The 26,835-nt window shown below is 44.5% G+C and overlaps 1 protein-coding gene across 1 annotated transcript in view; it reads right to left on the bottom strand.

Moving 5' to 3' along the window:
• Window positions 1-15,486, bottom strand: part of LOC126252285 (mucin-5AC-like) — a 519,485-nt gene extending 503,999 nt beyond the window's left edge. The window contains exon 1 of the mRNA XM_049953159.1: window positions 15,210-15,486. The gene's annotated coding sequence lies outside the window, so the exon portion shown is untranslated. The remainder of the gene's footprint in view (window positions 1-15,209) is intronic.
• Window positions 15,487-26,835: the final 11,349 nt, after the last annotated feature.

Consider the following 26,835-nt stretch of genomic DNA (forward strand, 5'->3'; position numbering starts at 1 on the left):
AGTTAGGGTTCCGAAGAAACGTGGAGACACGCAAGGCAATACTGGCTGTACGACTTATCCTAAACTGAAGAAAGGAAAGCCTGCGTTCGTAGCATTTGTAAATTTGGAGGAAACGTGTGAGAGTGTTGACTGGAACACACTCTTTCTGAGTTGCAACTGAACAAAAAGTAATCGTAGGGTCAGTCATTCGTTCAGATTGTAGTTTATTGTTGCATGACCTCTGTGGCAGTTGTTTTCAGAATTGATAGCACCAATGGCTAACTGAAAACAAAGAAAAATGACAGCCGATAGTTATTTGTAAATAAGAGAGAGGCCGAACACTTGAATGGTAACGTACCATGGGGGAGTTTTTGTTGAGCGGTTGTTGTGGATTCCCGTGAGAAACGCATACTAATATAGCACAAGAACCAAACTGTATTTGATGAATACCTCTTGAGAAATAAAATTCAGAATTGCACGACAATGTTCGACTGAAAGGACCTATGCAATTTAGATAAACACAGCAAACGTAAATCTGAATGACTGAACAAAAGTCTTCGTCCTGCCGAAAGCGTGTCCAATGTGTTACCAAGGCGACACCTCGCTCCGTCTCCGAGCTTGTGTGCCGTCTTTAATGATCTCCTCGTCGACGACACGGCAAAGCCTAACCTTCCTTACTTTCATTCCTCAGAGGCCGTTAGTACGACGTACATGCTCACCTTGCAGCTACGTCTCATGCTGCCTAAGATATTTGTAAAATTAGTTTAGGCAACAGAAGATTTTTCTAAAGTGTCCACCCGTAGGAAATAATATGTATTTGTCTTTCTCTTGCTGCCGCAACGTTTCAACCACCCATGAGCATTAACACCGAACTGGTTCCGGCGGAGGTTCGAGTCCTCCCTCGGGCATGGGTGTGTGTTTGTCCTTAGGATAATTTAGGTTAAGTAGTGTGTACGCTTAGGGACTGATGACCTTAGCAGTTAAGTCCCATAAGGTTTCACACACATTTGAACATTAACACCGAAACTCAAAGAAAATTCTACTTGTGAATCTTTTCTCATGCAGCAAATTTGGGCCAGATATGTCAGTCATGTTACGGTTCACGGAAAAATTAATTCCAGGAGCGACAGAAAGCTGGACCGTGACCGTTTACGTCATGCTAATACCATATTAGCAAAGTAGTCAAACATGAAAAACAAGTTTCCCTGATTTCTGATATGCTAAGAGCTCGTCTGTCATTTTCAGTGACTGATGTGGAACAAAGATCTCAATTAAGGGGAGTGTTTTCTGACTGTAAAGTGCAGTTGTTCCATACCAATGAATACACAGGTCCACACTGTATGCAATAAAAATGTAGTGAAGTGTCATTAAACGACATCGACTACATTTCTCGAACAATTCTTGTACCAAGTTGCATATTTAGCTATCGACGTATGTTTCCTCTTGATTATGCTTTAAGGAGGGATATTAGAACATATTCTTTAACATTTGGAGTCAATTTTATTACTAATCATCTCTCTTCGAAGCAAATGAAAATGATATTAATACTCCACGTGCACGGAATCCAGCTCGGAGAAACAACGATTTATGAAATTTAAAAATAATTATTGGGCCTTGCGGCTACTTGCGGAAATCTTATCAAACTGAATGAAGACAATATTCATTCAGACATTTTTCGCATTGCTACCGAGAAAATATTTTTAAAAAAGACGATTTATCTCAGAGTGTTGTGAAGCAACAAACGTGCTGCACTCGCAACTGTCGTTCACATCAACATGGCTGAACTTCTGTCACGAAATGGTCGCCAGTGCGGTGGAGGAATATTCCATACTGCAGTGAGATTCCAAAACTCCCTAGAGTGATTCAGCTAGGATTAAAAACACAATCAAGAAATACTGCTTGTCTGTATGTAAAATAGAAGCAAAGCGATAGTTAATTAAATTAATTGAAGAATTAGACATCTAGCATCTGAGTTTCCACTGCGATTAGGAAACGTAGATTGAATTTCACTCTTAACTGTCCAACTTACCATTAAAAAAGCTGCAGTCATGTAAGAATGAGACATTGAATGTTGCGGGCGGAAACTTCGTCCAGTGAGTTGGAGAGTTTCTGTGGGACGTTAAGGGGAGTGTTAACACAGGGACCACACAACGCAATAATTCTGTCTCACTTCTTGGGTTCTGCACGATAATTATTCTGCTATAGCACACATAAATTCGAACGATTGTATTATTCTCCTATAAGCAGGCGCCTCTTACCACGATAAATCCGACCACCGCTCACGCTGGACTTTCGCTTTCCGTTATCGTGCGGTACTCGCAGCAGCGCGTGGTCATTATGCGCAACAACGCGATATTGTCCCCTGACTCCAACCTCGCACTCAGCAATGAATTTTCTAGAAAACCAAAGCTGCATAAGAGTACGATTCAATTACTTGGATCCAATTATTGATATGAGTACCCTCACGGCCTTGAGTTCGTCCAGTAGTTCCAGAACACAAAACTCTCAGAGAAAAAACCGTTGCTTCTACCAAGGTCTAAGGCGGACCTTTTATTTAGGTACTGACCATCACAGAGGACAAAGGCGAACACTACCTTAGAACTACTTTCACAACTTAAAATCTAGAGCCTGTGTTTTCCCAAAAGATCAAAATGCAGTATCAAACGATTGGACTATCAGTGATCCGCAACTGGAGTCGATCAGTTCATAGAAATAGCTAGGCGTAATAATTTGTGGGGATACGAAACGGAACGATCACTTTAGTTCAAGCGAAGGTAAAGGAGATGGCACACACCGATTCGTAGTTAGTTAATTAGCTAATGTTCCATGGATCATTTGTACGATTATTCGTAATGATGTGGAAGGAGTCATTTTACACTCACGTTACACATTTGTTTGTAAATACGGTTACATGCTACCTGCAAGGTGTTTTTTTAATATAGATGTGAATAATGAATGTCATTTTTTTCTTCTTGTATTGTATTTATGTACATCACTGTTCCTTTTGAACTGCAGTGGATTATTTACGACAAACTACGGGAGTTGAAATAAAAGCAATGCCTCCACCCTCGTTAACTGGGTTTCGATGGGAATATTTTAATAACTGAAACACAGAAATATTCCTTTGAATGTGATCTTTAATTACGAATATTCACTTTTCCACATAATCACCAGGCAATTGGATGCATTTCTGCCAACGATGAACAAGTTTACTGAAGCCGTCACGGAAGAAGTCGACATTCTGTTTCCGCAACCACAGTCTCGCAGTTGTCTCAACGTCTTCATCAGAAGCATAATGATGTCCCCGCAGATCGTCTTTCATTATCGGGAACAGGTGGAAGGCAGACGGTGCTAAATCTGGACTGTATGGAGGATGCCGTACGGTGGTGAAATTTCATTTCAGGAGTCAGCATCCGGGATACCCACTGTCCACAGATCTCCCGATAGCCAAGCAAAGCAATAATGTGACCCACTCGTTCTTGTGAAATGCCGATTGTGCTTGCAGTTTCTGTCTGAGTGATACGACGATCGTCGTGAATCAGTCTGTCAACACTTTGCTTGTGAAACTTCGTGGTTGCTGTCACAGGACGTCCAACTCTTTGTCACGCAGGTCATATGTTCCCGCCTCAACATCTTTAAACTTACTCGCCCAACGATGCACAGTACTCACATCAGCACAATCACCAGAAACTGCTTTCATTCTCTGATGAATCTCCTTTGGGGTGACACCTCCTGCTGTCAAGAATTTAGTGATTGCACGTTGCTTAAATCGCATTGACCGACCGTCTGCGCAGGATTCCATACTTTACACTGTAACAACACAATCGTTCAGTGCTAAGGCTTCCCGCCGATTCGAGCTGTGGAGAAGAGGCTACGGAAGAAGCCAGTACCTGCCGCATACCAATGCTGCCAACTGTTGAAGAGTTACGAAGGTGGAGGCATTACTTTTCAGTCGACCCTCGTACATTAGGAAATAAATATACTGTGAAGCAGTAATAAAAATACCAAACTCCTGAAACAGATATCTACAAGATGGTCGTGGGTGAGCACCACATATTATTCTTACAGTATGTTTCTGAGCAATGAAGACGCTCTTTCTATGAATTGAGTTACCCCAGAACATTATTCCACGTGACATTACTGAACTAAAATACGCAAAATACGTCAACCTACTAATTTTTCTCTCCCCAAGATATTAACTGATTCTAAGCGCAAATGTGGTTGAAATAAGTTATTTTAAGAGTTAGAAAATGAGTTTTCTCCAGTTTAAATTCTCGTCAATATGGACATCTAAAAATTTTGAAGTGTCCATCCCCAATTACTATTTCCTCACCATATGATGTCACTGGCATAGTACCTCTAGATGTGAAAAACTGAATATGATGTACAGGAAATGTACAGTTGCGAATATGGACAACTATCAGCTGTATAATGGAATGACGGCAATGAAAATTTGTGCCGGACCGGAACTCGAAAAATGGTTCAGGTGGCTCTGAGCACTATGGGACTTACCATCTGAGGTCATCAGTCCCCTAGAACTTAGAACTACTTGATCTAAATAACCTAAGGACATCACACACTTTCATGCCCGAGGCAGGATTCGAAGCTGCGACCGTAGCGGTCGCGCGGTTCCAGACTGAAGCGCCTAGAACCACTCGGTCACAAAGGCCGGCTACCGGAACTCGATCCCAGATTTCCCGCTTATCGCGAGCGGTCGCCTAACCATTCGGCTACCCAAGCACGACTCACGGCCACGCCCAAACTTCCATCTGTCGTCAACCATGGGTCTAAAATCTGTACTCCTACATCCATTATGTATATTCCCGTGCAGGGGAGACAGTTCACTTGTAAGTCGCTGGCCCGGTGTCGACGGATAAACATGGCAGCGTCTTTGTTATTCCGAATTACGATCGATTTCCGATCCGGTACAAATTTTCGCTGTCGTTATTCCATTATACAGCTGATGGCTGTCCGTAGTCACAACTACGAATGTATTTCCTGTCTTTCATAACTGCTGTAGTCGCTGTAGTGTCGATTCCTCCGGACATGCATGCATGTTCGAAGGTAAATTGCATCATAATTCGGAGAAACGCAGGCATTGCAGTAATGTAAGGCCTGAATGTGTTGCGTCTTTTCGAAATTGAGAGTGAGACAATTCGCAGAAAATTGGTAGCATACCGGAAAAACGCAGCTACATAGCAAAATATTCTGGGCTAATTAGTCCTGGTCGAATGAGTTTGTCGGATAAATCCAACGTTTCGTCCTCAGTTGAGGAGGACATCTTCAAGGGGGAGGGGGGAAGGTTGTATGTTCTATGAATGTTTGATTCACACCATGACTCGGACATTCAGAGATGCTACAGCTCCCTTTAAGGATGTCCTCCATGGATGGGAACGAAACGTTGCTTTTGTCCAAGAAATTCATTCCACCACGGTAGCAATTAGCCCGGAATATTCTGTTAACTGACTGACCCGCCAGGTTAGACGAAAGCGCTAATATGCTGCTTCCTGGACTCGGGTAGGCGCGCCGGCCCTGGATCGAATCCACCCGGCGGCTTAACGACGGAGGCCCGTGTGCCGGCCAGCCTGGATGTGGTTTTAGGCGGTTTTCCACATCCCACTAGGTGAATACCGGGCTGGTCCCCACGTCCCGCCTCAGTTCCACAGCTCGCAGACATCTGAACACATTCGCACTACTCCATGGATTACACTAGACACAGACAGTTGGTATACACTAATTCCGTCCCGGGGGTACAGGGTGGCGGCAGGAAAGGCATCCGGCCACCCCTTCAGTTAACCTTGCCAAATCCGATTAACCATGCCGACCCCGTGTCATTGCAGGACAAAGGTGCAAGCAAAAGAAAGAAAGAAAGAAAGAAAGAAAGAATTCTGTTAACTGACTGCATATCTCTAGTACTCCTCCAGTGAACGGGTGTGCCACTTGTTTCATCTTCCACTAAGCCTATGTAATCGTTCCATTTCATATCCCCCCAAATCGTTACACCCAGTTATTTGTATGAACTGAATGGCTCCACTTGTGGCTCACTCATATTATAGTCGTATTATAGTCTATGACAATTCGTTTTATTTGAGAAAAATCAAAGTATATTATAATAAGTATGACTTTTTCGGCAGCGGAAGGCTCCACTAAAATAAAGTACAGTAAGTCTACAAAACAGATAGCTCACAAAACACTCGTGCAACTCATGCTAGAATTTGTTCAAGTGTTGGGGTCACAAACAAAATGGGGGAGGACAAAGTAAGACAGTACGAATAGTCACAGGTTCGTTTGACTCACTGAAAAGGGCACTGACATACAGAAAAATCTTAACTGGCAGACGCATGAAGACAGACGCCAAGTATACCACGAAAGCGAACCCACAAAGTTTCAAGAGCCAGCGTTAAGTGAGGGCTCCAGAAATATAATACAGCCACCTACGTGTTGCTCCTGTAGAGACCACGAAGACGAGAAGTATTACAGTGCACTTATAGGTATCTGAGCAGTCATTCTTCCCGCGCTTCATACGCGAATGGACAGGGATGAAAGCTTCATGTAAGGTACAGTAGAAAGTACCCACACCCATGTGTTTCAAAGTGCTGAGCATTGTATCGATGTAGAATTGAGTATAAATGCAGATAACTGTGAAGAGTCAGTTGCGAAATATTTATTTCTGTTAAACAGTCCTAGAACCTTTCCAGGCCCTTTAGATGAGGTAAGCAAAACAGTACATATCCAAAAGCGTATAGCGATGCTGGGTACTGGAGGTGGCTCCTAGCGGCAGTGTAGGCAGTACTGATGCAGATATCCACCTGAAAGCGTCCTTTTTCATAGCGCGCTGGTCACAGAATCAAGCAGTTTTGTGGCCGGCAGGCAATGGAAATGGAAGCTACCATGCAGATATCAACACCAGTACCGCCCTCACAGCCGCTACAGGCTACCTCCAGTACCTAGTGTCACACTCAAACGTGAATGTGGAATATTCTGCATACCTCACCTGAAGATGAGCCTGAAAAAGCGCGAACACTAGTTAACGGAAATAAACCAATACTTCGTAAGTGGCTGCGCTCACATTCAGTTAACGTACAGCCACGGTGTTTTACAATATCAGCTTACAGATTCACTATTTTTGTCGAACAAGTCAACACTTGACTCTGTACACCCATAAACTAACACAGTTTCGCATACATTAGGCTTGGATTTTTTTATCTGGGACCTGTTGCCCCAGAAATACAGGATGAACATAAAATCTTTCCCTAATTCCAAAAATGTACTCCTAAGGAACTGTAGTAGACACATCCATGCGGTTTTGTTGCAAGTGCTATCTTACGCAGCTTAACTAATAACGTCTCTACTGAATAGAGTACCACATCCCTATGCAGTATTTTGCAAAAGGTAGATTAACTCACAAAGCTTTAGTATATGCTCTTCTACACGTGCTCTGGCATCAGTTACAGGAATTTCCGCATGTCAGTGCGGTGTTTCGATATGACAGCTTAATTCATGATGTTTCTATGTGTATATTTCTAAATGTGTTCTCACAGTATCAGTTACAGATATTTCAAATGAATCAAGCACCACCACACTGGGGGTCGTTTGTTTGGCAGTTCTCCTTGGATGAATCCTTTCCGGACAGATGGAGCGGTAGAGCCGGTCCAACAACATGGACACCACGTTCACCAGGCATAACCTCTGTAGATTTTTTGCGAGATGACGTTAAGGTTCAAATGGTTCAAATGGCTCTGAGCACTGTGAGACTCAACTGCTGTGGTCATAAGTCCCCGAGAACTTAGAACTGCTTAAACCTAACTAACCTAAGGACAGCACACAACACCCAGCCATCACGAGGCAGAGAAAATCCCTGACCCCGCCGGGAATCGAACCCGGGAACCCGGGTGTGGGAAGCGAGAACGCTACCGCACGACCACGAGATGCGGGCTGACGTTAAGGATAACGTGCCCAGTTCAGCAGTTCCTGATGCGCAAACTCTTTACGTCATGGATACGAGGTGTTTGCCGGCCGCGGTGGTCTCGTGGTTCTAGGCGCGCAGTCCGGAACCGGTCGCAGGTTCGAATCCTGCCTCGGGTATGAATGTGTGTGATGTCCTTACGTTAGTTAGGTTTAAGTAGTTCTAAGTTCTAGGGGACTGATGACCTCAGATGTTAAGTCCCATAGTGCTTAGAGCCATTTGATACGAGGTGTTTGGTGCTTACTGGCGCTCAACGGCGAGGTTATCAGCGCCCTCATGGAGACGAGATGCTGTAGAGGCGGCGATAGGAGAGATATTGGCAAAGACGTGGAAAGAAACTATCACTTAGACGTGCTATGGGCAAGAAACAGACCACATAATGAAGTGTGTCTACAAAAAAAGAAGTATGAGTTAAGCTACCATTCGCTACAAACCGTGTAGCTGTTCCTAACATAGTTCCTTAGAAGTAAATTTTCGTATTCAGGAAAAGACTTCATGTTCACACTGTACGTTAAAAATATTCCCATCCCCTGGTTCTGACCAAGATTTTCGAGAAGTTTCTCTTAATTGTAAGGCAGATGCCGGAACTGGAAATCCCTTCCTACATATTCCCAATTGAGGCCCTCTCTGACCCAGTATTAGTTCGTCTGGTATTTGGCCGAAAACTCCCTGACTCTATATCGGAGACTGAGAAGTATATTTAAAAGAAATCTACAATATCCGCCTCCTGATGTGAAAGAAAATATTAGAAAAAACCTCATTTCGCTAGTTCTTAAGTTCCCCCAATCACACAGTAATCATCCAAAAATGAATTGGGATAATAACAGTTTTGGTAGTGGTGGGGGTGACAAGTCATCCTGTGAAACATTAATAAATGCTTTCTCCAAAGAACTACCAAGAACTAATGGTTCAAAACCCTGTCATGGTGAAAATAGATCTGGTAGCAACAAATAGACATGAGCTCTTTGAGAACGTCCACATCGAAATTGGTACCAGTGACCATGAGAAATTTGTGACAAAAATGATTACCAAAGTACAAAGAGACCTGAAACAAGTAGAAAGATTCATACGTTCACTGAAATGGATAAAAGAGCAATGGTGTCACATCCCGTTGAGGAATTTAAAACTTTTTTAACTTTGGATAGGAACAAGTTTAAAAGAATAGCTGACCACAGACTGAACAAATATGTAACCAGTAGAACAGTTCGTGATGGGAGGCACTGTCACAGTAAAGACACTCCTAAAGAAACAGGGACTACTCCATATTAGGTTTAAAAGAAAGCTTACAGCTATAGACAGAGAGATGTTGAATGACACGCGACTATCCGCCAAGAGGGCAATTCGTAAAGCCTCCATTGACTATCGTAGCAGAATATTATTGAAAGATCTCTTACAAAACCCAAGGAAATTCTGGTCGTATGTAAAGGCTATCAATGGTAACAAAACTAGTCTCCAGTCACTCGTGAGTGAGACAGAAACTGAAATTGATGGTATCAAAGCAAAGCAGAACATACTTAACTCCGTTTTCAATTGTTCCGTTGCAAAGGAAAACCCAACAGTGCTACCACAATTAAATTCTCGTGCTAGTGGAAAGATGAGTGAAATAGATGTTAGATTCAGTAGTGTTCAGAAACAGCTCAAATCGTTACAATTGAATATAGTTCCAGGACCCGATGGACTCCCTGTCAGATTCTATACCCAATTTGCGGCTGTGTTAGTCCTCTTTTAACTATAATCTACCGTAGCTTCCTTGAACAAAAAAAACGTGTTCGGTAGTTGGAAAGAAAGCACACGTCACACTGTCTACAAGAAGGATAGCAGACTTGATTTATAAAACTATCATGTAGTATCGCTGACATCGATTTGTTGTAGAATTTTAGAATATGGTTCAAATGGCGCTGAGCACTATGGGACTTAACTTCTGAGGTCATCAGAACCCTATAACTTAGGACCACTTAAACCTAACTAACCTAAGGACATCACACACATCCATGCCCGAGGCAGGATTCGAACCTGCGACCGTAGCGGTCGCGCGGTTCCAGAATGTAGCGCCTAGAACCGCTCGGCCACCCCGGCCGGCTTTTAGAATATATTATGAGCTCAAATGTAATGAGGTATCTCGAACAGAATGACCACCTCCATGCGAACCAGCACGAATTCCGAACATACTCATCATGTCAAACACAGTTCGCACTTTTCTCATATGTCGTACTCAGAACTTTGGATTAAGGCTGTCAGGTAGATGCAGTATTTCTCGAGTCCCGAAAAACATAATGTCGAAAGTAGGATCGATATGTTATCAAGGGAAATTTGTGACTGGATTGAGGGTCTGTTGGTCGGGAGGACGCAGCAAGCCATCTTGGATGGAGAGTCGTCAACCTAACATCGCCCGCATCTCGTGGTCGTGCGGTAGCGTTCTCGCTTCCCACGCCCGGGTTCCCGGGTTCGATTCCCGGCGGGGTCAGGGATTTTCTCTGCCTCGTGATGGCTGGGTGTTGTGTGATGTCCTTAGGTTAGTTAGGTTTAAGTAGTTCTAAGTTCTAGGGGACTAATGACCATAGATGTTAAGTCCCATAGTGCTCAGAGCCAACCTAACATCTGGTGTACCACATGGAAGTGTGTTGGGTCTTCTGTTGTTCATGTTGCTTATAAATGATCTCGCAGACAATATTAATAGTAACCGCAGAATTTTCCAAGACTAAGCATTTACTGATAGTGAGTACTGAAAAAGGTGCAAAAATATTCAGTCAGATTTTGATAAGATTTCAAAGTGGTGCAAAGATTGTCAGCTTGATTCAAATGTACAGAAACGTAAAACTTAACACCTCGCAAAAAAGTAGCATTCTATGATTATAATACCAGTGAGTCACAGTTTGAATTGGTCAGCTGATAAAAACACTTGGATGTAGTAGTTAATAGGGATATGAAATGGCACTATCACACAGTCGCAGTCGTAGACAAAGCGGGTGGGAGAGATTGGGGTTCATTTGTAGAATACTGCGGAAATGCAATCAGTCAACAAAGGAGACTGCACATAGTCCTCGAATATTGCTCAAGTGTGTGGAATTTATATCAAAAAGGAACTTATAAAAAGATGAGTAGCACGAATAGTCACAGGTTTGTTCGACCCTTGGGAGACTGTCTCGAAGATGCTGAAAGAACTGAACTGGCGGCCTCTTGAATATAGATGCAAACTATTCCGTGAAAATCTACTTAGAAAGTTTCTAAAACCAGCTTTTAGCGATGAATCTGGGAATACAGCACAACCCCTTACAGATCGCTCCCATAGGAATCGCGAAGTCAAGTTTTACAAATTACAGCGCGTACAGAGGCATTTAAGTAATCGTTCTTCCCGAGCTCCATACGTGAATGGAACTGGAAAAGCCCTAGTAACTGGTACAATGCGATGTACCCTCTGCCATGTACTTCACAGTGGCTGTCCAGAGTAAGGATGAATATGTACAGGAATGTTTCACAATTCATGTTATGCACTTCTAGTGGTTTTAGAGGGGACTTAGTAGATCAAGTTTTACATAGGAACTCATGTCCAGAGACGTCATCCAACGATGATACGGAGCGTCGAAGTTATATATATATATATATATATATATATATATATATATATATATATATATAGGATGATCCCGTAACTATGATACAAACTTTCTAGGATAATGGAGAAGGACAAATGCATCAATCTGAGGTAAGGTTCCCTGTACCGAAATCGAACGAGTCAGAAGTTAAAAGCACAAATCGTTCTGATGGTTCTGATGGTTCTGACAGTCGTAGGGTAGGAAAGTCTAGTAAAAATGGGCTCTAAAATGTATACTTTAAGAGCTGTGAGCACTTGTTCAATGTCAAAGATGTGTTTCACAGTAGTGAAGATGATCAAGCCCTCATAGCGTCTCAGATATGCATTTTACAGCCCATGTTTACTAGACATTTTTTTCTTGTTTTGGTCCAAACTGTTACCTCTGAAACTTGCGTACCCTGCAATCTGAGCAACAGTACACGTATTCCATTGTCAGAGGTATCAGAACGAGTTTCGCCAAACCTTGCGATTCGTTAGTTTCCGGCGCAGGGACGCTTACCTCAAATTGATACATTTACCCTTCTCCATCGTCCTAGAAAGTTTGTAACATCATAACAGAATCATCTTATATGCACATACTCGTACATCTACAGGCGCCAGCGCCTGTAACTTTGGCGCTCTGTAGCGTCGCTGGATGACGTTTCCGGACATGGGTTCCATGTAAAACTTGATCAAAATGGTACTGAAACAAAGGATGACAGACTAAGGGCCGAAATACTAAATGTCTTTTTCCAAAGCTGTTTCACAGAGGAACACTGCACTGTAGTTCTCTCTCTAGATTGTCGCACAGATGACAAAATGGTAGATATCGAAACAGACGACAGAGGGATAGAGAAACAATTAAAATCGCTCAAAAGAGGAGAGGCCGCTGGACCTGATGGGATATCAATTCGATTTTACACAGAGTACGCGAACGAACTTGCCCCCCTTCTTGCAGCGGTGTACCGTAGATCTCTAGAAGAGCGTAGCGTTCCAAAGGATTGGAAAAGGGCACAGGTCATCCCCGTTTTTAAGAAGGGACGTCGAACAGATGTGCAGAACTATAGACCTATATCTCTAGCGTCCATCAGTTGTAGAATTTTGGAACACGTATTACGTTCGAGTATAATGACTTTTCTGGAGACTAGAAATCTACTCTGTAGGAATCAGCATGGGTTTCGCAAAAGACGATCGTGTGAAACCCAGCTCGCGCTATTCGTCCACGAGACTCAGAGGGCCATAGACACGGGTTTCCAGGCAGATGCCGTGTTTCTTGACTTCCGCAAGGCGTTCGATACAGTTCCCCACAGTCGTTTAATGAACAAAGTAAGAACATATGGATTATCAGACCAACTGTGAGACTGGATTGAAGAGTTCCTAGATAACAGATTGCAGCATGTCTTTCTCAATGGAGAGAAGTCTTCCGAAGTAAGAGTGATTTCAGGTGTGCCCAGGGGAGTGTCGTAGGACCGTTGCTATTCACAATATACATAAATGACCTTGTGGATAACATAGGAAGTTCACTGGGGCTTTTTGCGGATGATGCTGTAGTATATCGAGAGGTTGTAACAATGGAAATTTGTACTGAAATGCAGGAGGATCTGCAACGAATTGACGCATGGTGCAGGGAATGGCAATTGAATCTCAATGTAGATAAGTGTAATGTGCTGCGAATACTAGAAGGAAAGATCCCATATCATTTAGCTACAATATAGCAGGTCATCAACTGGAAGAAGTTAATTCCATGAATTATCTGGGAGTACGCATTAGGAGTGATTTAAAATGGAATGATCATATAAAGTCGATCGTCGGTAAAGCAGGTGCCAGACTGAGATTCATTGGAAGAATCCTAAGGAAATGCAATCCGAAAACAAAGGAAGTAGGTTACAGTACACTTGTTCGCCCACTGGCTGAATATTGCTCACCAGTGTCGGATCCGTACCAGATAGGGTTGAAAGAAGAGATAGAGAAGATCCAACGGAGAGTAGCGCGCTTCGTTACAGGATCATTTAGTAATCGCGAAAGCGTTACGGAGATGATAGATAAACTCCAGTGGAAGACTTTGCAGGAGAGACGCTCAGTAACTCGGTACGGGCTTTTGTCGAAGTTTCGAGAACATACCTTCACCGAGGAGTCAAGCAGTATATTGCTCCCTCCTACGTATATCTCGCGAAGAGAGCATGAGGATAAAATCAGAGAGATTAGAGCCCACACGGAAGCATACCGACAGTCCTTCTTTCCACGAACAATACGAGACTGGAATAGAAGGGAGAACCGATAGAGGTACTCAAAGTACCCTCCGCCACACACCGTCAGGTGGCTTGAGGAGTATGGATGTAGATGTACTATGTCCGCTCTGCAACCTCTACAAGAGCGTAACCTGAATAGTGAAACACTCTGTGGATGAAGATTCATATGGGATAAACTCCCTACGACTTATCTTAGAAGCTAGATTAAGGAAAGGCAAACCTACGTCTCTAGAATTTTTAGACTTAGAGAAGGCTTTTGACAATGTTGACTGCAACACTCTCTTTCAAATTCTGAAGAAGGCAGGGGTAAAATACAGGGAGAGAAAGGCTATTTACAGTTTGTACAGAAACCAGATGGCAGTTACAAGAGTCGAGGGGCATGAAAGGGAAGCAGTGGTTGGGAAGGGAGTGAGACAGGGTTGTAGCCTCTCCCCGATGTTATTCAATCTGTATATTGAGCAAGCAGTAAAGGAAACAAAAGAAAAATTCGGAGTAGGTATTAAAATCCATGGAGAAGTAATAAAAACTTTGAGGTTCGCCGATGACATTGTAATTCTGTCAGAGACAGCTAAGGACTTGGAAGAGCAGTTGAACGGAATGGACAGTGTTTTGAAAGGAGGATATAAGATGAACATCAACAAAAGCAAAACGAGGATAATGGAATGTAGTCGAATTAAGTCGGGTGATGTTGCGGGAATTAGATTAGGAAATGAGACGCTTAAAGTAGTAAAAGAGTTTTGCTATTTGGGGAGCAAAATAACTGATGATGGTCGAAGTAGAGAGGATATAAAATGTAGACTGTCAATGGCAAAGGAAACCGTTTCTGAAGAAGAGAAATTTGTTAACATCGAGTATAGATTTAAGTGTCAGGAAGTCGTTTCTGCAAGTATCTGTATGGAGCGTAGCCATGTATGGAAGTGAAACATGGACGATAACTAGTTTGGACAAGAAGAGAATAGAAGCTTTCGAAACGTGGTGCTGCAGAAGAATGCTGAAGATTAGTTGGGTAGATCACATAACTAATGAGGAGGTACTGAATAGGATTGGGGAGAAGAGAAGTTTGTGGCACAACTTGACTAGAAGAAGGGATCGGTTGGTAGGAAATGTTCTGAGGCATCAATGGATCACCAATTTAGTACTGGAGGGCAGCGTGGAGGGTAAAAATCGTAGAGGGAGACCAAGAGATGAATACATGAAACAGATTCAGAAGGATGTAGGTTGCAGTAGGTACTGGGAGATGAAGAAGCTTGCACAGGATAGAGTAGCATGGAAAGCTGCATCAAACCAGTCTCAGGACTGAAGACCACAGCAACAACAACAACATGAAAGTTGTCGAGAAGGGCCGACATCATCGTTGAGACAAGAATAGAAATGGAGAAGGGAATACATCTGCTGGAAAACACAGCGGTAAACTGCAACACAAAAGGCGACCGGGCGTGCCTACCTTAGTCGTTTATTCCTCCCTCGAGATAAGCTGTCGTCAGCGCAGGTGCAGCACACACTGTCTTCTCACATGCGCGCCCTACGTCGCACTGGCCACGGTCGGTTTCCCTAGAGATGCGGAGGAGCGTCACCGGTGGTGGCACTGAGCAATGAGCATCCCCCGCGATCACGGCAGCTTAGCGTGTCCTCAGGAGTCCGCGGACTGGGGCAGCCGTGAAGAGCGCTGGTCGGGCAGTCGGTTCGCCCGCACGAGTCGAAATCCCCGCGGCTGCAAAAAGCCGGCCGCTGTCTCTTTCTGCCCCCTCCCCCTGCCGCCACCCCCTCCCCGCCACGACCTTTCCCGCGCTGCAACGGCGGGAGCCGCCGCTCTCCTTTCTCCGGTAGAGTCGGGCCGCCACGCCTCTACGGCGGACACGTCCGGCAACAGCCAAGGCGAACCGGCTGGCCGGCTGCCGGTCACCTGCGGGCGGCGCTCGGACAGCCCATTCGTTGTATAACGACGCGCCGACCAGCCCCCAGGAAGAGCCGCACCGCCCGAAAGCGGGAGTCGGCTCCACTTTGGTCTGTGGCAATCCAGTCACTTGTTTACTACTCGGGAATAAAAAAAAAATGCGATAACTGTGTCACACACCAGGTTTCAACTCACACGTCATCGCTCTGTGCGACCTACCTCCGTGACGCGATTGTGAAACTGGAAGGACGAAAGTTATCATATTGTTACCTACGCTCAAGCTTTTGACAGTGTTGACTGGAATACTCTCTTTCAAATTCTGAAGGTGGCAGGAGTAAAATACAGGGAACGAAAGGCTATAGCAATTTGTACAGAAACCAGATGGCAGTTATAAGAGTCGAGGGACATGAAAGGGAAGCAGTGGTTCGGAAGGGAATGAGACAGGGTTGTAGTCTCTCCCCGATGTTGTTCAATCTGTATATTGAGCAAGCAGTAAAGGAAACAAAAGAAAAATTCGGAGTAGGTATTAAAATCCATGGAGAAGAAATAAAAACTTTGAGGTTCGCTGATGACATTGTAATTCTGTCAGAGATAGCAAATGACTTGGAAGAGCAGTTGAACGGAATTGACAGTGTCTTGAAAGGAGGATATAAGATGAACATCAACAAAAGCAAAATGAGGATAATGGAATGTTGTCGAATTAAGTCGGGTGATGCTGAGGAATTAGATTAGGAAATGAGACACTTAAAGTAGTAAAGGAGTTTTGCTATCTGGGGAGCAAAATAACTGATGATGGTCGAAGTAGAGAGGATATAAAATGTAGACTGTCAATGGCAAAGGAAACCGTTTCTGAAGAAGAGAAATTTGTTAACATCGAGTATAGATTTTAAGTGTCAGGAAGTCGTTTCTGAAATTATATGTATGGAGAGTAGCCATGTATGGAAGTGAAACATGGACGATAACTAGTTTGGACAAGAAGAGAATAGAAGCTTTCGAAACGTGGTGCTACAGAAGAATGTTAAGATTAGATGGGTAGATCACATAACTAATGAGGAGGTACTGAATAGGATCGAGGAGAAGAGGAGTTTGTGGCACAACTTGACTAGAAGAAGGGATCGGTTGGTAGGACACGTTCTGAGGCATCAAGGGATCACAAATTTAGTATTGGAGGGCAGCGTGGAGGGTAAAAATCGTAGAGGGAGACCAAGAGATGAATACACTAAACAGATTCAGAAGGATGTAGGCTGCAGTACGTACTGGGAGATGAAGAAGCTTGCACAGGATAGACTAGCGTGAAGAGCTGCATCAAACCAGTCTCAGGACTGAAGACCACAACAACAACAACAACCTACGCTCACATTAAAGTGACAACTGATGTCTCGCTAGAGGTGCGGATCAATAAACACAATCAGATATCAGGAAATGCATTCGCAATTGGGAATGTGTACCACCATGGGCTGTATACTGAAATGACGACAGTGATTTCCCGCGTCACGTGACTAGTCCCGTAACTGCTTCGGCTATCCGTGCACGAAACACGGCCAGGAACAAACTTCCATACGTCATCGTCCATGTGTCACAAACTACACTCATCCGTTAGGTGTAGAGTGATGGAAACCAGCACAAAGGCATGGATATTTGCAGTAAAATTAACATGGCCGGTTGGAATAGTGGTTGAACATGTCTTACCCCGGACTGAATTTGAACCCCATGGAAAACCTAGGGCGAATACTTACAAGACGTGTTTGTCACGATGGACGGCAATTTAGGGCCGTATGTGAGCTGAAAAGAGCGGTAGGAAAAGAGTGAGCGACAATTTCACTGCAAGAATTACAAATCCTAACAAAATCAATGCTGAAGAGAATTTTTGATGATGTGACGATGTTTGGATTGTGGGGCGCTCAACTGCGCGGTTATCAGCGCCCGTACAAATTCCCAAAGTCTTCTCAGTCCAATCTTGCCCCGTGCATGAATGATGATGAAATGATGAGGACAACACAAACACCCAGTCATCTCGAGGCAGGTGAAAATCCCTGAGAATTACAAATCCTAACAAAATCAATGCTGAAGAGAATTTTTGATGATGTGACGATGTTTGGATTGTGGGGCGCTCAACTGCGCGGTTATCAGCGCCCGTACAAATTCCCAAAGTCTTCTCAGTCCAATCTTGCCCCGTGCATGAATGATGATGAAATGATGAGGACAACACAAACACCCAGTCATCTCGAGGCAGGTGAAAATCCCTGAGAATTACAAATCCTAACAAAATCAATGCTGAAGAGAATTTTTGATGATGTGACGATGTTTGGATTGTGGGGCGCTCAACTGCGCGGTTATCAGCGCCCGTACAAATTCCCAAAGTCTTCTCAGTCCAATCTTGCCCCGTGCATGAATGATGATGAAATGATGAGGACAACACAAACACCCAGTCATCTCGAGGCAGGTGAAAATCCCTGACCCCGCCGAGAATCGAACCCGGGACCCCGTGCTCGGGACCACGAGCTGCGGAGGAGAAGTTTTGAGGTAAATGGGAAGAACGGAGGTTGGACAAAGTACTAACAATGCAAATAACACAAGAGAACGGTGACTGCCTTTATTCCAGTTTCCATACAGGAAACGCAAATGCCTAATTTTGTTACTCTTGTTATGAAAGAAGAGTTGTAATTCCGTCACGAGTTTTCTTGTCTTATATGGATCTACTACTTTGATAATAAACTCGATATATGTATGCTTCAGACTTCGTATATTACCACTGCAGGAACGCTGCCTTTATACTGATTTCCAGTGCTGTATTCCCGCCCTCCTATAGTCACTCAATGACGACACCACAACAGCTCCTCGTACATCAAAGCATCATCAGCAAACAACTACAGACTGCTATCCACCCTATGCGACAGATCATTTATGCATATAGAAAATAATAGCGGTCCTATAACAGTTCTCTGGAACGTTCCTGACAGTATCCTGAGTTAAACACTCGCCGTTCTATTGCTTAATAAGTCTTCGAGCCATTCACATATCAGGGAACTGCAGTGGGGCACCGCGTCAAATGCTTTTCGGAAATCCAGAAATATGGAATCTGCATGTTTACGTTCGTTCATGGTTCGCAATATATAATATGAGAAAAAGGGCAAGCTGAGTTTCGCAAGAGCGATGCTTTTTAAAACCGTTCTGATTTGTGGACAGAAGCTTTTACGTCTCAAGGAAATTTATTACATTCGAATTGAAGAGAAGGGAGAACCGATAGAGGTACTCAGGGTACCCTCCGCCACACACCGTCAGGTGGCTTGCGGAGTATGGATGTAGATGTAGATATGTCAAAGAATTTTGCAGCAAACCAGTGTTGAGGATATTAGTCTGTAATTTTGCGGATCCTTTCTTTTACCCTTCTTATATACAGCAGTCACCTGCGATCTTTCCCGTTCGCTTGAGACTTTGCGGTGGGCGAGAGATTCACGATGAAGGCAAACAAAGTAAGGGGCCAACGTAAAACCGAACTGGGGTTCCATCCGGACGTAGCGACTTACGTGTTTTCAACTCTTTCAGCTGTTTCTCTACGCCTGGGAGGACTATTACTATGTCATTCTTACGGGAGTCTGTGCAATGGTCAAAACACAGTATGTTTGTTCGATTCTCCTGCGTGAACAATTTTTTAAACGCGAAATTTAAAACTTCAGCTTTCTTTTTGCTATCTTCTACTGCCTCACCAGACTAGTCAACGAGTGACTGGATGGAAAAGCCTTATAGCCGCTTGGCAGTTTTACGTAGGACCATATTTTTTTTCGGTTCTCAGCCAGGTGTGAGAGGTAGCTGAGTATGTTCCGCGCATGGATTTTTTTACAGACGCACGTATCTCTACTAACCCGAATCTCTATTAGCCTTTGCCTGTCGTCATTTGCATGTTCTCTTTTGAACCGAGGGTGCAACAGCGTTTGCTTCCTCAGAATTTTCCGAATTTCGTTGTTAAAACACGGTGGTCTCTTCGTCGTTAATGTAGTTACTAGTCACATACTTCTCCAGAGCGCAATTTACAATCTGTTTAAAATTTGCCCTAATTCCTCTGCCGGCCAGAGTGGCCGAGCGGTTGTAGGCGCTACAGTCTGGAACCGCGCGACCGCTACGGTCGCAGGTTGGAATCCTGCCTCGGGCATGGATGTGTGTGATGTCCTTAGGTTAGTTAGGTTTAAGTAGTTCTAAGTTCTAGGGGACTGATGATCTCAGAAGTTAAGTCCCACAGTGCTCAGAGCCATTTGAACCTAATTCCTCTATGTCCATCATACTGGAACTGGTTCAAATGGCTCTGAGCACTGTGGGACTTAACATCTGAGATCATCAGTCCCCTAGAACTTAGAACTACTTAAACCTAACTAACCTAAGGACATCACACACATCCATGCCCGAGGCAGGATTCGAACCTACGACCGTAGCGGTCACGCGGTTCCAGACTGAAGCGCCTAGAACCGCTCGGCCACACAGGCCGGCTACACTTAATAAGTGAGATACACATAGCTTTAAAGTGCTATAGGTTTGTCTGTAATGGTGAGTTATGCAGGGTGTTACAAAAAGGTACGGCCAAACTTTCAGGAAACATTCCTCACACACAAAGAAATAAAATATGATATGTGGACATGTGTCCAGAAACGCTTACTTTCCATGTTAGAGCTCATTTTATTACTTCTCTTCAAATCACATTAATCATGGAATGGAAACACACAGCAACAGAACGTACAAGCGTGACTTCAAACACTTTGTTACAGGAAATGTTCAAAATGTCCTCCGTTAGCGGGGATACATGCATCCACCCTCCGTCACATGGAATCCCTGATGCGCTGATGCGGCCCTGGAGAATGGCGTATTGTATCACAGCCGTCCACAGTACGAGCACGAAGAGTCTCTACATTTGGTACCGGGGTTGCGTAGACAAGAGCTTTCAAATGCCCCCATAAATGAAAGTCAAGAGGGTTGAGGTCAGGAGACCGTGGAGGCCATGGAATTGGTCCGCCTCTACCAATCCATCGGTCACCGAATCTGTTGTTGAGAAGTGTACGAACACTTCGACTGAAATGTGCAGGAGCTCCATCGTGCATGAACCACATGTTGTGTCGTACTTGTAAAGGCACATGTTCTAGCAGCACAGGTAGAGTATCCCGTATGAAATCATGATAACGTGCTCCATTGAGCGTAGGTGGCAGAACATGGGGCCCAATCAAGACATCACCAACAATGCCTGCCCAAACGTTCACAGAAAATCTGTGTTGATGACGTGTTTGCACAATTGCGTGCGGATTCTCGTCAGCCCACACATGTTGATTGTGAAAATTTACAATTTGATCACGTTGGAATGAAGCCTCGTCCGTAAAGAGAACATTTGCACTGAAATGAGGATTGACACATTGTTGGATGAACCATTCGCAGAAGTGTACCCGTGGAGGCCAATCAGCTGCTGATATTGCCTGCACACGCTGTACACGGTACGGAAACAACTGGTTCTCCCGTAGCACTCTCCATACAGTGACGTGGTCAACGTTTCCTTGTACAGCAGCAACTTCCCTGAGGCTGACATAAGGGGCATCGTCAAGTTCACGAAGAATTGCCTCGTCCATTGCAGGTGTCCTCGTCGTTCTAGGTCTTCCCCAGTCGCGAGTCATAGGCTGGAATGTTCCGTGCTCCCTAAGACGCCGATCAATTGCTTCGAACGTCTTCCTGTCGGGACACCTTCGTTCTGGAAATCTGTCTCGATACAAACGTACCGCGCCACGGCTATTGCCCCGTGCTAATCCATACATCAAATGGGCAACTGGCAACTCCGAATTTGTAAACATTGCACTGACTGGAAAACCACGTGCGTGATGAACACTAACCTGTTGATGCTACGTACTGATGTGCTTGATGCTAGTACTGTAAGCAATGAGTCGCATATCAACACAAGCACCGAAGTTAACATTACCTTCCCTCAATTGGGTCAACTGGCAGTGAATCGAGGAAGTACAGTACATACTGACGAAACTAAAATGAGCTCTAACATGGAAATTAAGCGTTTCCGGACACATTTCCACATAACAACTTTTCTTTATTTGTGTGTGAGGAATGTTTCCTGAAAGTTTGGCCGTACCTTTTTGTAACACCCTGTATACAACCAGAGAAACTTCTTAAGAGAAACAAAGTCTTGAAACCACATACACTTACATTGACTCTGAATATTAGTAATGTTTATAAGCGTTCTACTACATCATGTATTATCATCACTGCACTCTTCCATACTAATTTTGATAAATCTATAGAAGCCCTGAAAATGAGCTGAAGCTATGTATTGCGGCTGCTGAAAGAGACGCGCCAGTCAATCCAAGTCGCAGCAGTGACGTCATCTCAGTTTAGCGTCCTCTGGTGTAGGCGTGACGCCACCCACTGGAGAACAGCGAGCGATGGAAGAGCGAGCACGGCCAGGCCGTGCTGGCGGGAGGCTTAAAAATGCCGTTCTTTCATACAGCTGCGTGAGGCGCGCGACGCACAAATTGTGGCCGAAAAAAATTCAAATGGCTGTGAGCACTATGGGACTCAACATCTCAGGTCATCAGTCCCCTAGAACTTAGAACTACTTAAACCTAACTAACCTAAGGACATCACACACATCCATGCCCGAGGCAGGATTCGAACCTGCGACCGTAGCAGTCACGCGGTTCCGGACTGAAGTGCCTAGAACCGCATGACCACAGCGGCCGGCGTGGTCGAAAAAGGTGCCGTCCTTACCACATCTGCTAACCCTGCTATCGTTCCATAGCTGCGAGAAAACTGCGCAGTTGGTCTACCGACCACTCCAGCAACTCTTCTTTCCTTCAGGATTTTTAAATCTTTTTATTTACGTACTACTTCCTTCTGAGGTACACCCTCTACCTTATTTACATTTTCCTTTACATCTTCTGCAGTATATTGGCTTAAAATAGATCGACTTGTCAATTCAACTACTGTTATTCTCCTGTGTAATTTCATTCCCTGCAAATACTGAACATACCGAGTGAGGTGGCGCAGTGGTTAGCACACTGGACTCGCATTCGGGAGGACGACATTTCAATCCCGCGTCCGGCCATCCTGATTTAGGTTTTCCGTGATTTCCCTAAATCGCTTCAGGCAAATGCCGAGATGGTTCGTTTTGAAAGGACGCGGCCGACTTCCTTCCCCATCGTTCCCTAATCCTATGAGACCGATGACCTCGCCATTTAGTCTCTTCCACCAAATCAACGCAACAACAGTTCACATTTTTAACATCATAATCAGTTTCCATGTTAACATAACCATAGATCCTATTTCCGTAATTTACAACCCTGTGCTGCGCGGGATTAGCCGAGCGGACGCCGGCACGGTAGCTCAGCGTGTTCGGTCAGAGGGCTAGCTGCCCTCTGTAATAAAAAAACTGAGTTAATGGATCAACAACGAACTGAAACGGGTGTCTTTCAACGGCCGCCTAGAGCAGATACAACGAACAAAAAAACGAACAAAATGAGTTAAAAAAAAAAGCGGTCAGAGGCGCTGCAGTCGTGGACTGTGCGGCTGGCCCCGGCGGAAGTTCGAGTCCTCCCTCGGGCATGGGTGTGTGTGTTTGTCCTTAGGATAATTTAGGTTAAGTAGTGTGTAAGCTTAGGGACTGATGACCGTAGCAGTTAAGTCCCATAAGATTACACATACATTTGAAAAATTTTACAATCCTTGGACCTAGTACTTTTTCACCATCATCATCTGCAGTCATGGGTTAGGTTCGAAGAACCTACTTCGGCTTCAGTGTCTTAGGTCCATCATTTCTCAAGTCTATTATTCCTTTCGATGTGCGCTGGTGTCAAAGCCTTAAGGACGGAAGTAACTTTCAAAAATGGCTCTGAGCACTATGGGACTCAACATCTTAGGTCAACAGTCCCCTAGAACTTAGAACTACTTAAACCTAACTAACCTAAGGACATCACACACATCCATGCCCGAGGCAGGATTCAAACCTGCGACCGTAGCGGCCGCGCGGTTCCAGACTGTAGCGCCTAGAACCGCATGACCACACCGGCCGACTTGGATTATACATCAGTACAGTGTAGTACAGAAAATAACTGAAAGAAATACGCTGTGAGGGTCACACAAATGACATTTTTATTCAAAGACAGTACTTACACTGAACTCACCGCGAATCAAAATGGTTCTCTTTACATTACAAAAGGCGGAACGTGGTTCTTAATAGGGTCTGTGAACACCACGGACGACAATACATCGTTCTGCAACGTGTTCCTATGTTGGCCACAGAGTGGGTACGGAGATCGTGTGGTAGGACGTTCCTTTCCTCCACAATCGCGGTTAAAAACTGCTGGATGGTCGTTGGTGAACGTGGATGTTCTCCAAATGTCTCCTCAACGGATCCCACACATCCTAAATGGGATGATGGGATTTAAGTCGCGGTAACTGCCAGACCAATCCATTCGAAGAATATCCTGTCGTTCCAAGAGCTTCTCCACTAGCGCATCACCATCCATAAAAATGAAGTCTGAACTGAACGCACCCTGGGCAGAAGCACGTGGGGAAGGAGTATAGCGTCGCAATAAGGTTGACCAGTGAGTGTAGTATGTTCGAAGATTTGGAGGTCTGTATGCCCATGCAATATCATGCCTTACCACAGCCTGCCACCTGCACCACCAAAACTATCACGTTCGACAATGTTCTTGGGTGCATTAGGTGTTCCCACCTCTCGCCATGTTAGGGTATGTCCGGAATTAGCTATCATCCGAGAAGAGCACCCAATCCTAGTCCTCTTTGATCCAGTCTCTATGCTCTTGGTGCCATCGTAAATGTTGCCGCCGATGTACGGGTGTCGACGGGACACAACTTAGTGGTCATCAGGCAAGCAGACCACCCCCATTCAGGGGCCGTACCACTGTGGAGCGTGACCTTGCACGCCCCGCAGTCCTGTTGAATACGGCACTGACTGCACCCACTGTTTGACGAGAGTCTCTTCCTGCACGTTGCGCAATGTAGCAGTCGACTGCTGCGGTTGTTCACTGTGGTCAACCACCTCCTCTCCTTTGGGCAGCAGAGCTTGTGGTTCAGAAAGTTCCCCATGCACCTGAAACAATCCTTTGAGGAGTACCAGACACCTCGGTAACACTCATCACACTTCGTCCTTATTCCAATTTCCCGATAATTCTTCTCCATGTGAAATCACCCACATGTTTTCCCTGGACCGTCTTGTAATGAAGAACTCCATCACAGTACATCGTAACTGTCTCTGTCTTTTCACGTTCCTTCAACTGTTCCATGTTGCGGGGCCAGCCCCGTTTGGTACTACAGGCAGCTGTCGTCACCCCATGCGATTGTTTTTTTTTTTATTGTTTGGGGGAAGAGACCAAACAGCGAGGTCATCGGTCTCATCAGATTAGGAAAGGACGGGGAAGGAAGTTTCCCGTGCCCTTTCAAAGGAACCATCCCAGCATTTGCCTGGAGCGATTTAGGGAAATCACGGAAAACCTAAATCTGGATGACCAGACGCGGGATTGAACCGTCGTCCTCTCGAGTGCTAGTTCAGTGTGCTAACCACTGCGCCACCTCGCTCGGTCACCCCATGCGACGTCCAACTTATTGTGCGCGACTAGGAGACCTTTGGCAACATGTTCCCACACTTTCATTCATTTCCACCGAGTCCTTTCTATGTTATGTTACATTAATTATCTCTACCTCAAGTTCTGCAGAGCAGTGTATATTGCAAAGCTATTTTAGGATTCGTTATCTGCTTTGTTGCATTCTGTTTAAACGTTCGCCGGTCGAAGTGGCCGCGCGGTTCTGGCGCTGCAGTCCGGAACCGCGAGACCGCTACGGTCGCAGGTTCGAATCCTGCCTCGGGCATGGATGTGTGTGATTCCTTAGGTTAGTTAGGTTTAACTAGTTCTAAGTTCTAGGGGACTTATGACCTAAGATGTTGAGTCCCATAGTGCTCAGAGCCATTTGAACCATTTTTTTAAACATTCTTTCCATTTATACTTATATGTATCGAATTCTTCCGTTATTGTAAATATTAGAAGCAAGTATTTGAAACAGCTTAAAATTTTAGCTTACAAATATTTTTTCCATACTTAGCAAATACACACTCCAGACATGTTACACTTGTTGATAATGATAACCTAGTATCCATAAATTCCCAGCAGCAGTAGTAACAGACTCCACTGTCATCATCTATTAGAAATAAGTACTCGTTGACCAAATACAGGGTGTATCAAAAAGAATCATCCGATTTGGATGATACGCGCGTGAGCAACGAACTGTTGGAAAGAGCGAACTCTTTGAGTTTTACATGGTTCCCGCTAGGTAGCAGCAGTATGCGCCCACTTCAGTTCTTGTAAAAATGGTGTCGGGACAACAGAAAACGTTTTGTGTTCTACGTTTTGCGCAGTGTGAGTCAGCAATAACTGTTCAGTGTGACTTTCGCTCTAGGTATGGTGTGGATCGTCCTATAGCGCAGAGCGTTAGACGATGGCATGAACAATTCCGTGAAACAGATTTTTTGTGTGAAGGCAAATCGCCGCGCCGTCCCCGAGTGTCCGACACAGGCGTCCAACTCATCCTCCATAGTTTCAGAAGGAGCCCGCAGAAATCCGTTCGCCATGCAGCTAGACAGCTCAACATGCCCCCGATGTCCATCCGGGGTGTGTTGTGGCGACGTTTACACATGAAACCGTACAAAATTCAGCTACTGCAAGCCCTTCGTGAAGGTGACAAACAACGACCTGTGGAGTTCTGTAATTTCGTTCTTGGCAAGATGGAGGATGACAGTTTTCTTCCGCTCTTAGTGTTTAGTGACGAGGCTACATTCCAAGGTGAACCGCCATAATGTGAATGAACTGAAACATCGCCTAACAGCAGCTTGGAAGCTGTAACTCAAGACATGTTCGCTGCAGTGTGAGAACAATTCGTGCATCTCAAGGGGAGGCATATTGAACACCTATAAAAAGGTATGGAAAAAAAAATTTTGAGTTTCCTGTTCATTAAAAAAAAATTCATTGTCTATGTTCATTAGTTTCAGAAATATAGACGTGCCATTACGAATGATTCTTTTTGATACTCCGTGTATTACTCCCTAATAAATAAATATTTTCTAACCTAAATGCGTGCCATCACGTTTCCAACTTTGATAAAGGTCGGATTGTAGCCTATCGCG

Source organism: Schistocerca nitens, chromosome 4 (genome assembly GCF_023898315.1).
Source record: "Schistocerca nitens isolate TAMUIC-IGC-003100 chromosome 4, iqSchNite1.1, whole genome shotgun sequence".
Taxonomy (NCBI): Eukaryota; Metazoa; Arthropoda; class Insecta; order Orthoptera; family Acrididae; genus Schistocerca; species Schistocerca nitens.